Here is a 9,128-nt window from a genome sequence, read left to right on the forward strand (position 1 = left end):
ATGACCATAAGTTTCATACTGGTTGCAATTATTCGTTTTATACGATGGAAAAACTGTTGCATTTATATTGCATTTTATGCTTCTGGCGTTGACTTCTAAGGCACTAACTATTCGATCTGGTGGAGCAACGCCCTAGAGTGAAGCCTAGGTTGCCCGGAACGTAGAATTGGCCATCAATTTCAAAGTGGTTGCAATTATACCTGTTATATGATGGAAACACTGCTGTATTTTTTTTGCATTTTATGGATCGGGCGCTGACTTCTAAGGCCCTAACTATTCAATCCGTTGGAGCAACGCCCTAGGGCGAAGCCTAGGTTGCTCGGAAAGTAGAAATGAACATAAGTTTCATACTGGTTGCAATTATTCGTTTTATACGATGGAAAAACTGTTGTATTTATATTGTATTTTATGCTTCTGGCGTTGACTTCTAAGGCACTAACTATTCGATCTGGTGGAGCAACGCCCTAGAGTGAAGCCTAGGTTGCCCGGAACGTAGAATTGGCCATCACTTTCAAACTGGTTGCAATTATTCCTGATATATGATGGAAACACTGTTGTATTTTTTTTGCATTTTGTGGTTCGGGTGTTGACTTCTGAGGCCCTAACTATTCAATCTGTTGGAGCAACGCCCTAGGGTGAAGCCTAGGTTGCTCGGAAAGTAGAAATATCCATAAGTTTCATACTGGTTGCAATTACTCGTATTATACGATGGAAAAACTGTTGTATTTATATTGTATTTTATGCTTCTGGCGTTGACTTCTATGGCACTAACTATTCGATCTGGTGGAGCAACGCCCTAGAGTGAAGCCTAGGTTCCCCGGAACGTAGAATTGGCCATCAATTTCCAACTGGTTGCAATTATACCTGTTATATGGTGGAAACACTGCTGTATTTTTTTTGCATTTTATGGCTCGGGCGCTGGCTTCTAAGGCCCTAACTATTCAATCTGTTGGAGCAACGCCCTAGGGTGAAGCCTAGGTTGCTCGGAAAGTAGAAATATCCATAAGTTTCATACTGGTTGCAATTACTCGTATTACACGATGGAAAAACTGTTGTATTTATATTGTATTTTATGCTTCTGGCGTTGACTTCTAAGGCACTAACTATTCGATCTGGTGGAGCAACGCCCTAGAGTGAAGCCTAGGTTGCTCGGAAAGTAGAAATGACCATAAGTTTCATACTGGTTGCAATTATTCGTTTTATACGATGGAAAAACTGTTGTATTTATATTGTATTTTATGCTTCTGGCGTTGACTTCTAAGGCACTCACTATTCGATCTGGTGGAGCCACGCCCTAGAGTGAAGCCTAGGTTGCCCGGAACGTAGAATTGGCCATCACTTTCAAACTGGTTGCAATTATTCCTGTTATATGATGGATACACTGTTGTATTTTTATTGCATTTTATGCTTCGGGCGTTGACTTCTGAGGCCCTAACCATTCAATCTGTTGGACCAACGCCCTAGGGTGAAGCCTAGCTTGCTCGGAAAGTAGAAATGACCATAAGTTTCATACTGGTTGCAATTACTCGTATTATACGATGGAAAAACTGTTGTATTTATATTGTATTTTATGCTTCTGGCGTTGACTTCTATGGCGCTAACTATTCGATCTGGTGGAGCAACGCCCCAGAGTGAAGCCTAGGTTGCCCGGAACGTAGAATTGGCCATCACTTTCAAACTGGTTGCAATTATTCCTGATATATGATGGAAACACTGTTGTATTTTTTTTGCATTTTATGGTTCGGGCGTTGACTTCTAAGGCCCTAACTATTCAATCTGTTGGAGCAACGCCCCAGGGCGAAGCCTAGGTTGCTCGGAAGGTAGAAATGACCATAAGTTTCATACTGGTTGCAATTATTCGTTTTATACGATGGAAAAACTGTTGCATTTATATTGTATTTTATGTTTCTGGCGTTGACTTCTAAGGCACTAACTATTCGATCTGGTGGAGCAACGCCCTCGAGTGAAGCGTAGGTTGCCCGGAACGTAGAATTGGCCATCAATTTCAAACTGGTTGCAATTATACCTGTTATATGATGGAAGCACTGCTGTATTTTTTTTGCATTTTATGGTTCGGGCGCTGACTTCTGAGGCCCGAACTATTCAATCCGTTGGAGCAACGCCCTAGGGTGAAGGCTAGGTTGCTCGGAAAGTAGAAATGACCATAAGTTTCATACTGGTTGCAATTATTCGTTTTATACGATGGAAAAGCTGTTGTATTTATATCGTATTTTATGCTTCTGGCGTTGACTTCTTAGGCCGTAACTATTCGGTCTGGTGGAGCAACGCCCTGGAGTGAAACCTAGGTTGCCCGGAACGTAGAATTGGCCATAACTTTCAAACTGGTTGCAATTATTCCTGATATATGATGGAAACACTGTTGTATTTTTTTTGCATTTTATGGTTCGGGCGTTGACTTCTAAGGCCCTAACTATTCAATCTGTTGGAGCAACGCCCTAGGGTGAAGCCTAGGTTGCTCGGAAAGTAGAAATATCCATAAGTTTCATACTGGTTTCAATTATTCGTTTTATATGATGGAAAAACTGTTGTATTTATATTGTATTTTATGCTTCTGGCGTTGACTTCTAAGGCACTAACCATTCGATCTGGTGGAGCAACGCAATAGAGTGATGCCTAGGTTGCCCGGAACGTAGAATTGGCCATCAATTTCAAACTGGTTGCAATTATACCTGTCATATGATGGAAACACTGCTGTATTTTTTTTTGCATTTTATGGTTCGGGCGCTGACTTCTAAGGCCCTAACTATTCAATCCGTTGTAGCAACGCCCTAGGGTGAAGCCTAGGTTGCTCGGAAAGTAGAAATGACCATAAGTTTCATACTGGTTGCAATTATTAGTTTTATACGATGGAAAAACTGTTGTATTTATATTGTATTTTATGCTTCTGGCGTTGACTTCTAAGGCACTAACAATACGATCTGGTGGAGCAACGCCCTGGAGTGAAACCTAGGTTGCCCGGAACGTAGAATTGGCCATCACTTTCAAACTGGTTGCAATTATACCTGATATATGATGTAAACACTGTTGTATTTTTTTTGCATTTTATGGTTCGGGCGTTGACTTCTAAGGCCCTAACTATTCAATCTGCTGGAGCAACGCCCTAGGGTGAAGCCTAGGTTGCTCGAAAAGTAGAAATGAACATAAGTTTCATACTGGTTGCAATTATTCGTTTTATACGATGGAAAAACTGTTGTATTTATATTGTATTTTATGCTTCTGGCGTTGACTTCTAAGGCACTAACTCTTCGATCTGGTGGAGCAACGCCCTAGGGTGAAGCCTAGCTTGCTCGGAAAGTAGAAATGACTATAAGTTTCATACTGGTTGCAATTATTCATTTTATACGATGGAAAAACTGATGTATTTATATTGTATTTTATGCTTCTGGCGTTGACTTCTAAGGCGCTAACTATTCAATCTGGTGGAGCAACGCCCTAGAGTGAAGCCTAGGTTGCCCGGGACGTAGAATTGGCCATCACTTTCAAACTGGTTGCAATTATTCCTGTTATATGATGGAAACACTGTTGTATTTTTTTTGCATTTTATGGTTCGGGCGTTGACTTCTAAGTCCCTAACTATTCAATCTGTTGGAGCAACGCCCTAGGGCGAAGCCTAGGTTGCTCGGAAAGTAGAAATGTCTATAAGTTTCCTACTGGTCGCAATTATTCGTTTTATACGATGGAAAAACTGTTGTATTTATATTGTATTTTATGCTTCTGGCGTCGACTTCTAAGGCACTAACTATTCGATCTGGTGGAGCAACGCAATAGAGTGAAGCCTAGGTTGCCCGGAACGTAGAATTGGCCATGACTTTCAAACTGGTTGCAATTATTCCTGTTATATGATGGAAACACTGTTGTATTTTTATTGCATTTTATGCTTCGGGCGTTGACTTCTAAGGCTCTAACTATTCAATCTGTTCCGGCAACGCCCTAGGGTGTAGCCTAGGTTGCTCGGAAAGTAGAAATGACCATAAGTTTCATACTGGTTGCAATTATTCGTTTTATACGATGGAAACGCTGTTGTATTTATATTGTGTTTTATGCTTCTGGCGTTGACTTCTAAGGCACTAACTATTCGATCTGGTGGAGCAACGCCCTAGAGTGAAGCCTAGGTTGCCCGGAACGTAGAATTGGCCATCACTTTCAAAGTGGTTGCAATTATTCCTGTTATACGATGGAAAAACTGATGTATTTATATTGTATTTTATGCTTCTGGCGTTGACTTCTAAGACACTAGCTATTCGATCTATTGGAGCGACGCCCTAGAGTGAAACCCAGGTTGCCCGGAACGTAGAAATGACCATCACTTTCAAACTGGTTGGAATCATTCCTGTTATACGATGGAAAAACTGTTGTACTTTTATTGCATTTTATGCTTCTGGCGTTGACTTCTTAGGCCCTAGCTATTCGATCTGGTGGAGCAACGCCCTAGAGTGACGCCCAGGTTGCTCGGAACGTAGGATTGACCATTACTTTCACACTGGTTGCAATTATTCGTTTTATACGATGGAAAAGCTGTTGTATTTATATCGTATTTTATGCTTCTGGCGTTGACTTCTTATGACCTAACTATTCGATCTGGTGGAGCAACGCCCTGGAGTGAAACCTAGGTTGCCCGGAACGTAGGAATGACCATTACTTTCACACTGGTTGCAATTATTCCTGTTATACGATGGAAAAACTGTTGTATTTTTATTGCATTTTATGCTTCGGGCGTTGACGTCTAAGCACCTAACTGTTCGATCTGATGGAACAACACCTTACAGTGAAGCCTAGGTTGCCCGGAACGTAGACATGACCATAACCTTCACACAGGTTGCAATTATTCGTTTTATACGGTGTAAAGGCTGTTGTATTTATTTTGTATTTTACTCTTCTGCTGTTGACTTCTTAGGCCCTAACTATTCGATCTGGTGGATCAACGCCGTAGAGTGAAGCCTAGGTTGCCCGGACGTAGAAATCACCATTACTTTCACACTGTCTGCAATTATTCCTTTTATACGATGGAAAAGCTGTTGTATTTATATCGTATTTTATGCTTCTGTCGTTGACTTCTGAGGCCGTAACTATTCGATCTGGTGCAGCAACGCCCTGGAGTGAAACCTGGGTTGCCCGGAACGTAGAAATGACCACTGCTATCACCCTGGTTGCAAATTATTCCTGCCTTACGATGGAAAAACTGTTGTATTTTTATTGCATTCTATGCTTCTGGCGTTCACTTCTTCGGACCTAACTATTCGATCTGGTGGAACAACGGCCTAGGGTGAAGCCTAGGTTGCCCGGAACGTAGGAATGACCATAACATTCACACTGGTTGCAATTATTCCTGTTATACGATGGAAAAACTGATGTATTTATATTGTATTTTACTCTTCTGGTGTTGACTTCTTAGGCCCTAACTATTCGATCTGGTGGAACAACGCCGTAGAGTGAAGCCTAGGTTGCCCGGACGTAGAAATGACCATTACTTTCACACTGTCTGCAATTATTCCTTTTATACGATGGAAAAGCTGTTGTATTTATATCGTATTTTATGCTTCTGTCGTTGACTTCTGAGGCCGTAACTATTCGATCTGGTGGGGCAACGCCCTGGAGTGAAACCTGGGTTGCCCGGAACGTAGAAATGACCGCTACTATCACCCTGGTTGCTAATTATTCCTGCCTTACGATGGAAAAACTGTTGTATTTTTATTGCATTCTATGCTTCTGGCGTTCACTTCTTCGGACCTAACTATTCGATCTGGTGGAACAACGGCCTAGGGTGAAGCCTAGGTTGCCCGGAACGTAGGAATGACCATAACATTCACACTGGTTGCAATTATTCCTGTTATACGATGGAAAAACTGATGTATTTATATTGTATTTTATGCTTCTGGCGTTGACTTCTAAGGCACTAACTATTCGATCTGGTGGAGCAACGCCCTAGAGTGAAGCCTAGGTTGCCCGGAACTTAGAATTGGGCATCACTTTCAAACTGGTTGCAATTATTCCTGTTATATGATGGAAACACTGTTGTATTTTTTTTGCATTTTATTGTTCGGGCGTTGACTTCTAAGGACCTAACTATTCAATCTGTTGGAGCAACGCCCTAGGGTGAAGCCTAGGTTGCTCGGAAAGTAGAAATGACCATAAGTTTCACACTGGCTGCAATTATTCGTTTTATACGATGGAAAAGCTGTTGTATTTATATTGTATTTTATGCTTCTGGCGCTGACTTCTAAGGCACTAACTATTCGATCTGGTGGAGCAACGCCCTAGAGTGAAGCCTAGCTTGCCCGGAACGTAGAATTGGCCATGACTTTCAAACTGGTTGCAATTATTCCTGTTATATGATGGAAACACTGTTGTATCTTTATTGCATTTTATGCTTCGGGCGTTGACTTCTAAGGCCCTAACTATTCAATCTGTTGCGGCGACGCCCTAGGGTGAAGCCTAGGTTCCTCGGAAAGTAGAAATGACCATAAGTTTCATACTGGTTGCAATTATTCGTTTTATACGATGGAAACGCTGTTGTATTTATATTGTATTTTATGCTTCTGGCGTTGACTTCTAAGGCACTAACTATTCGGTCTGGTGGAGCGACGCCCTAGAGTGAAGCCTAGGTTGCCCGGAACGTAGAATTGGCCATCACTTTCAAAGTGGTTGCAATTATTCCTGTTATATGATGGAAACGCTGTTGTATTTTTATTGCATTTTATGCTTCGGGCGTTGACTTCTAAGGCCCTAACTATTCAATCTGTTGGAGCAACGCCCTAGGGTGAAGCCTAGGTTGCTCGGAAAGTAGAAATGACCATAGGTTTCATACTGGTTGCAATCATTCGTTTTATACGATGGAAAAACTGTTGTATTTATATTGTCTTTTATGCTTCTGGCGTTGACTTCTAAGGCCCTAGCTGTTCGATCTAGTGGAGCAACGCCCTAGAGTGAACCTGAGGTTGCCCGGAAAGGAGAAATGACCATCACTTTCAAACTGGTTGCAATTAATCCTTTTATACGATGGAAAAGCTGTTGTATTTATATACTATTTTATGCTTCTGGCGTTTACTTCTAAGGACCTAACTATTCGATCTGGTGGAGCAACGCACTAGAGTGAAACCTAGGCTACCCGGAACGTAGAAATGACCAGTACTTTCATACTGTCTGCAGTTATTCCTGTTATACAATGGAAAGACTTTTGCATATTTATTGTATTTTATGCTTCTTGCGTTGACTTCTAAGGCCCTAGCTATTCGGTCTGGTGCAGCAACGCCCTCGAGTGGAGCCTAGGTTGCCCGGTACGTAGGAGTTACCATTACTTTCAAAATGTTTGCAAATATATATTATATACGATGGAAAATCTGTTGTATTTATGTTGTATTTTATGCTTCTGGCGTTGACTTCTTAGGCCCTAACTATTTGATCTGGTGGAGCACCGCCCTAGAGTGAAGCCTAGGTTGCCCGGAACGTAGAAATGACCATAACTTCCACCCTGGTTGCAATTATTCGTTTTATACGATGGAAAAGCTGTTGTATTTATATCGTATTTTATGCTTCTGGCGTTGACTTCTTAGGCCCTAACTATTCCATCTGGTGGAACAACGGCCTAGGCTAAAGCCCAGGTTACGCGGAACGTAGAAATGACCATAACTTTCACACTGGTAGCAATTATTCGTTTTATACGATGGAAAAACTGTTTTATTTATTTTGTATTTTATGCTTCGGGCGTTGACTTCTAAGGCACTAACTATTCGATCTGGTGGAGCAACGCCCTAGAGTGAAGCCTAGGTTGCCCGGAACTTAGAATTGGGCATCACTTTCAAACTGGTTGCAATTATTCCTGTTATATGATGGAAACACTGTTGTATTTTTTTTGCATTTTATTGTTCGGGCGTTGACTTCTAAGGACCTAACTATTCAATCTGTTGGAGCAACGCCCTAGGGTGAAGCCTAGGTTGCTCGGAAAGTAGAAATGACCATAAGTTTCACACTGGCTGCAATTATTCGTTTTATACGATGGAAAAGCTGTTGTATTTATATTGTATTTTATGCTTCTGGCGCTGACTTCTAAGGCACTAACTATTCGATCTGGTGGAGCAACGCCCTAGAGTGAAGCCTAGCTTGCCCGGAACGTAGAATTGGCCATGACTTTCAAACTGGTTGCAATTATTCCTGTTATATGATGGAAACACTGTTGTATCTTTATTGCATTTTATGCTTCGGGCGTTGACTTCTAAGGCCCTAACTATTCAATCTGTTGCGGCGACGCCCTAGGGTGAAGCCTAGGTTCCTCGGAAAGTAGAAATGACCATAAGTTTCATACTGGTTGCAATTATTCGTTTTATACGATGGAAACGCTGTTGTATTTATATTGTATTTTATGCTTCTGGCGTTGACTTCTAAGGCACTAACTATTCGGTCTGGTGGAGCGACGCCCTAGAGTGAAGCCTAGGTTGCCCGGAACGTAGAATTGGCCATCACTTTCAAAGTGGTTGCAATTATTCCTGTTATATGATGGAAACGCTGTTGTATTTTTATTGCATTTTATGCTTCGGGCGTTGACTTCTAAGGCCCTAACTATTCAATCTGTTGGAGCAACGCCCTAGGGTGAAGCCTAGGTTGCTCGGAAAGTAGAAATGACCATAGGTTTCATACTGGTTGCAATCATTCGTTTTATACGATGGAAAAACTGTTGTATTTATATTGTCTTTTATGCTTCTGGCGTTGACTTCTAAGGCCCTAGCTGTTCGATCTAGTGGAGCAACGCCCTAGAGTGAACCTGAGGTTGCCCGGAAAGGAGAAATGACCATCACTTTCAAACTGGTTGCAATTAATCCTTTTATACGATGGAAAAGCTGTTGTATTTATATACTATTTTATGCTTCTGGCGTTTACTTCTAAGGACCTAACTATTCGATCTGGTGGAGCAACGCACTAGAGTGAAACCTAGGCTACCCGGAACGTAGAAATGACCAGTACTTTCATACTGTCTGCAGTTATTCCTGTTATACAATGGAAAGACTTTTGCATATTTATTGTATTTTATGCTTCTTGCGTTGACTTCTAAGGCCCTAGCTATTCGGTCTGGTGCAGCAACGCCCTCGAGTGGAGCCTAGGTTGCCCGGTACGTA

The sequence above is a fragment of the Calliopsis andreniformis genome, unplaced genomic scaffold (genome assembly GCF_051401765.1).
Source record: "Calliopsis andreniformis isolate RMS-2024a unplaced genomic scaffold, iyCalAndr_principal scaffold0033, whole genome shotgun sequence".
NCBI classification, from domain to species: domain Eukaryota; kingdom Metazoa; phylum Arthropoda; class Insecta; order Hymenoptera; family Andrenidae; genus Calliopsis; species Calliopsis andreniformis.